Source organism: Perognathus longimembris, chromosome 28 (genome assembly GCF_023159225.1).
Source record: "Perognathus longimembris pacificus isolate PPM17 chromosome 28, ASM2315922v1, whole genome shotgun sequence".
Lineage (NCBI taxonomy): Eukaryota > Metazoa > Chordata > Mammalia > Rodentia > Heteromyidae > Perognathus > Perognathus longimembris.
Window position 1 is genome coordinate 99,438,521 of NC_063188.1, and position 6,717 is coordinate 99,445,237.

Below are 6,717 nucleotides of genomic sequence, written 5' to 3' on the forward strand. Positions count from 1 at the left end.
TTTGCACATCACCTTGACAATACAATTAAAATTAAAACATTATAAACCATGTCTTATTCCTTTGGAATAGTATAGACATTTTGTTTCAGTGTGGAGTACCTATTATATGAATAAAGCTTTTCAAGGAGGAAGAATGGAACTTCCTAGAATTTGACTGCTTAATGGTTTCAGAGGTGGTAGCCAGATAAGTAATTATATCAAGTACTATGTGTTTTGGACCACGGAAATAAACATACACTTTAATCCTAACTGCACTATCTTTATACACTAGATATGTACTTGAACTACTGTAAACCAGAGTCCTTTTATCCGTAAAAGAAGAAAGATAATAGTACCCACTTCACAGGGTTGTGGTAATTAAATGAAATAATGGCACATAAACTATGTTTTAGCACATACTTACTTCATTGATATTCTTTGTGATTAATGTAAGTGAGACAAATGGATCAATAATGGAACAATTACCAGGCCCAGTAGCTTATGCCTATAATCTTAGCAACTCAGGAAGCTGAGCCTTAAGGATTAGTTGAAGCCAGTCTGCACAGGAAAGTCTATGGGACTCTTATCAAGAATTAAACACCCCCCAAAAAGCCAGAACTGGAGCTCTGACTCAAGTGATTGAGTGCTAGCCTTGAGCAAAAACATACTCATGGACAGTGTAAAACCCTGAGTTCAAGCCCCAGGACCATCACAAAATCAAAGCTAAATACAAAACAGACAAACAAATAAACAAAAAGAATGAAGTAATTTACTAAGGAATTCTGTAATGACCAGAAATCTTCCCCTTCTACAACCCACCTCCTCTAAAACGGCTAATGAATCTTTGTATAAACTTGCTGCCTATATAAGTGTTGCCAGTAAAATCCTGATATAACTATAGGTATTTGAAAAAATGTATTAGGTATTTCCCTCTGCAGAACTACTACAGATGGCTACAATTTTAAATCAATCACCTTCTCCAGGAAAACATAAAATCAACTGTTTAGTCTACCACAGGTTATAGATCTCATCTATGAATCACTTTTTGGCTAATATATTCTTTCAGCAACAAAGTTATTAGTGCTCCCATTCTCACTGAATTTGGGCTTGGTTCAGTCTACATTTATGTGAATAGCTAGGGAGCAGTTTTACCATAAGGCTGTACAGTGGGCATGTATTTGGCCACTGCATTAGTTAATATCATTAGCAAGGCAAGCAGCTGCCAAGGGGACTTCTTCACTCTTCCTTGAATTAGTTGCAGTAATGCCACTCTATTTTTTTAGTCATCACTATGATTAATTTTTGCACTGGAGAAATGACCTCTAGCTTGGGATAAACACTGAGATTTTGTCAAATACTCCCATTATATGCTTGGAATATGCATCCTGTACGATGATTTAGGATTTTAAATATTCAGAGAACACTACAGTCCAGATAATTGTATATATGTTATATTTTATCTTCTATCTTCCTTTCCTTTAATTCATGTTCCTTGTTTATCATATTTATTTTCCTTATTCTTTTTTTTGTGGGTAGTAGTGCCTGAACTCAGGGCCTGGATCTTGTCCCTGAATTCTTTTGTTCAAGCCTAGAGCTCTACCACTTTGAGCCACAGCTCCATGTCCAAGTTTTCTGGTGATTAATTAGAGATAAGAGTCTCACTACTTTTCTGCTTGGGCTGGTTTCAAACTGAAATCCTCAGCTACCAGCCTCCTGAGTAGCTGGGATTACAGGCATGAGTCACTGGCACCCACATCTTTACCTTATTCTGTTAGCATTTCTTATTTCTGCAATTTATTAAATATGAAACTATTCAGTCTGTGAGACAGTATTCCAATACAACTTAGCATTTCTAAGGAAACAATTCTTTTGTCGTTGCGTGCCAGTCCTGTGGCTTCAACCCATGGCCTGGATGCTGTCCCTGAGCATTTTCACTCAAGGCTAGTGCTCTACCACTTGAGCCATTACTCTCCCTCTGGCATTTTTTGTAACTAATTGGAGATAAGAGTACCATGAGCTTCCCTGACCCAGCTGGTTTTAAACAATGATCCTTCCTAATAGCTACAATTATAGGCACGAGTTACCAGCTCCAGGCTAGGAAACCATGCTTAAGTATATTTCACGTTAATAATTTATTTTTTAAATAATCACATTATTGTCAAAGTGATGTACAGAGGGGTTACAGTTTCATACATAAGGCAGTGGGTACATGGCTACATTTCTTGTTCGACTTGTTACCTCCTCCCTCATTTTTCCCCCACCTCCACCCTCCCCTTTTTCCTCTCCCTTCCATGAGTTGTACAGTTGGTTTACAACCAGTGGTTTTGTAAGTATTGCTTTTGGAATTGTTTGTCTTTTTATCCTTTGTCTCTCACTTTTGATATTCCCTTTCACTTCCCAAGTTCTAATACATGTATATTTTGGTATAATATTAGCTTCATATGTTTCTGGGAATTTGTTGCATTTTGTTGTAATACATGTCTAATTCTGTTGTGTGATAATAATACGCACTTAACAGTTTTAAACTGCATCATTTCAATTAGCAAATCATATCACTTATGCATTAGTTTCAGTATTAAATATTCTCTATGGATATACTTCTTTTAAGCAAAAAGTAAGTTAGCCGACCTAAATAGTTAGGTAATAAATGATACATATGGAGCAAAATGAACATTTGTACATTCCTCTGAGACTATCTTCTCATTTGAAACTACTTTTAAAAGTTTAAACTTGCTTAAGTCATATGCTATATTGAAAATTTTACCAGTGTTGGTCTTTTTAAAGTAAACAGACCCTTTATCCATTAATAATTTCAGAGTTACTCATTCTTCATCAGTGAGCACTTTCTCATGCATCCCAATTATGTGTTTGCATTTTACCAGTTCTGCTGGTACTCATTGGCAATAAACTCATCTGCAATTTATTTTAAAATTCAAGGTACTATATTCAATAGATCTCCATTTAAATTATTGTAATTAGATAATTTTGTGGCTATTTCAGAGTAAATAAGGCCTTGCAGTGGCTTTTGTGGTAACAATAAATAAAATGTAAATTGATAAACAGAGTAAAGCAAGAGGACATATGAATGAACTATAAAAATGAAACTGGGAGATGCAATTAGTTTAGAAATTCCCAATATACAATCTCTTTAAATAACAAGAAATAGAAGGTAGATTTGTCTCTTAATTTCCCAGTTTCTCTCTCTCTTTCTTGGCAAAGCATAAAGAACATTGTTTTCTTATTTCAAAAATGTATAGATTGCTAATATTGATAAAACCATATTCTCCTTAACACAATCTGCAGAATAATGTCCAGGATGTATTATCACATACCTTCTTTTTGAATATGTAAATTTTCAGTAAAACCAGTTTTACAAATCAGCCAAAACCATGCAATACAGTTTTGTGAACAATCTAATTTTGGATTTTATATAATAATTGTGTTTGATGAGTCCATAGGAATGAATGAATAATCTTTCTTCGCTCACATAAGCATGCTTTGCTTTTGGTTTATACCTATAAAATGGATCTACAAGGATTTGTTAAAACATAATTTTTACCCTTAAGAAATCACCTATAATTTAAGGTTCAAGATGTTGACAAGGACACATGCAATCTGCACTTAGATACTCTGAGATGGGTTCTTTGAAGTTGTCACACAATAATGGCTTTCAACCAATGGCACTATAGTGTAGGAATACTGACATGGTCAGGAAGGCTTAGGAATGTGAAATGTTAGAATGGATTTATTCCATGAGACCACTGAATTGGCCACCTGATTGCGCTCCCAGAAGGGCAAGATTCATATTGCCTTCACTCAGGATGTAAGATATGTCTTGGTTATAGGCAATGACATACTCTAGGAGTTCAGCTGTGTCCTCTGTAGACCCGAGTTGAAAGAAAGAGAAGCTGCCACCACACTGAGCTTTCTAATTAATGGAGAAAAGGAGTGGGGATTCTGTAATGGCAGAGGCCAATTGTACACTTAAGCTTTAAAAGAAATGAAGCCTTTATCTCAGATGCTGATTTTCAGGCAACATTATGATAAGACAATGATAAGACAAAAGCTAACTCATCTTAATGGATTATTAATGCTTTCCTTTCTGCTCAGTGCAATATAAGATTACTTGATACTTACATTAGTTATTTCTTTATGCTTGAAACTTTAAATGTACTTAAGATTTTATAACCAGAAAGGCCTACACATTTTCATTATAATAGTGCAACACTTTATCATTAAGTGTTTTTTTTTCTAGTTTCTTCTAACTACCTCTTCATTTTTAATAATTGAACTTACTTGGCTTTTGATTATACCAAGCACTTAAGTGATTTAAATCTTTCAGCTTCAGGATGAATAACTTATTTACAATATTCATAACTGAGTGTAAAATAAACAGCTTATTTGTCTCCTTTTTCATGTAGTCATTTTAGAATCTATTCTTTATCTCAGATTTTTTTTTGCCAATTTAGAAAGTGAATGTATAGAAAGAAGTGGATTGAATATTAATGACTCAGTGTTTTAAACTTGGAAATAGCTGGATCAGTGATTTACCATGTAACTGTCTTTATCATTAGAAATGTTCTTCAGCTAGTTGCAAGAAAATACTTTCATAAAGCACCTAATGTGTGTTGAGCATAATATTACACAAAAGGAGCCATTATGGTATTCGTGATTGACTATAAAATTTACATAGATATCTCCCAAGATTTAAGCAGTGAGATTTTGATTCCTAAAAGGGGTCTTAATATTGTACATTTGGTTGCCCAAATATTTTTGTGCTCACCTTAGATAGATCTAGGTAAAGCAAAACTAAGAATAAATAAAGCAATGGACATTAGAAGATCCAACCCTGGGGAAATTCAGCAAAGACTGAAGCTTGTCTTTTAGTGTGTTCCAGCATCAGAGATCTCTACTATCTGTTAGAAGCCTGTCTAAAATTTCATTCCAGAGCAGTCACTCTTTCACACTAAGGGTTATTTTATAATGGGTCTAGACTGAAAGCGTGGTGCCTGGGGATCCTGTAAACTGAGTGCTCTATAAACTCTGAGCCTGTACCACTCTAGGGGAAGATTGCAGACATTGTAGTAAGTAAAAATTTTAGTATAGGAAGGCATTTATTCCCCATGATTTGAAGAGCATCTTTTGTAGTTAGAGGCAAAACATTCCTAAAATAAGTTCTCCATGAACTTCCTTTCACACAAATGACTCACAATTGTCCTGCTAACTCTCAACAGTTAATAGTGCCAGTTTTAGTGCTTATCCTGCATTTTTATATACCATCCAGCCATTTGAAGTTGGTGTCCTTTTTTTTTTTCATTGTTTCTCTATTGAAGAGCATCCTCTACTTAGAAAATAATCTTGTTGAGTGGCTGTGCACCTATGGGCTTGGACCAAATATGAATGTTATAAATCAGTTTAGAAGATGAAAATGATGGGGCTGGTAATGTGGCTTAGTGGTAGAGTGCTTGCCTAGCATTCATGAAGCCCTGGGTTTGATTCCTTAGCACCACATAAACAGAGAAAGCCGGAAGTGGCGCTGTGGCTCAAGTGGTAGAGTGCTAGCCTTGAGCAAAAAGAAGCTGGGGGACAGTGCTCAGGACTGAGCTGAGTTCAAGCCCCAGGACTGGCAAAAAAAAAGATGAAAATGATATTCATTTGTAGTATTTTAAGATCCTTGTATGACTCCTAGAAACTTGGCTCTTAACATTTATTTAATTTCTTTCACTTTGTTGGTGAAAGAAGAAAGCTCTAAGTCCTCTAGGATCTGACCAAGTTTGTTTTTTTTTTTAAGAATATATGTGAATATATGTGAAAATTTGTCATAGTGAGAATCTGGAACCAACCCAGATGCCCCTCCGTAGACGAATGGATCAGGAAAATGTGGTACATATACACAATGGAATTTTATGCCTCTATCAGAAAAAATGACATTGCCTCATTTGTAAGGAAATGGAAGGACTTGGAAAAAATTATACTAAGTGAAGTGAGCCAGACCCAAAGAAACATGGACTCTATGGCCTCCCTTATTGGGAATAATTAGCACAGGTTTAGGCAAGTCACAGCAGAGGATCACAAGAGCCCAATAGCTATACCCTTATGATCACATAAGATGATGTTAAGTGAAATGAACTCCATTTTATGGAAATGATTGTTAGATCACAGTTGTAACTACTTTCAACATCCCATGTGTATCTGTAGTTTATACTGTTGATGATGTTCGTGTATCACCTTCTTGTGATTGTATCTACACTATCTCTGTAATCTTATCTGAGTGTATGGGAAACAGTGTGTACTGGTATTAGAATTAGGAAATTCAAAAGGAATACCAAAATTGAGAGACAAAGGGTAAAATAAGAGAAACAACAACAAAAGCAATACTTGCAAAACTGTTTGGTGTAAGTGAACTGAACACCGCAGGGAGGGAAATGGGGAGGGGGGACGGGGGTATGAGCGACAAGGTAACAAACAGTACAAGAAATGTATCCAATGCCTAACGTATGAAACTGTAACCTCTCTGTACATCAGTTTTATAATAAAAACTTTAAAAAAAAAGAATGTATGTGAAAATCAGGGGAAGGATTATGCTCAGCAATGTGTTACTAGGAAACTCTTTTCTCACCTAGTAATATATGTCTTACTGAATTGGCAATAGGGAGTAATAAGCTTGTTTGGATTGGTATTTTACATAAACAAATGTATATTTAAATTAGTCCCACCTATTTCAAAGGGGTTAATTCC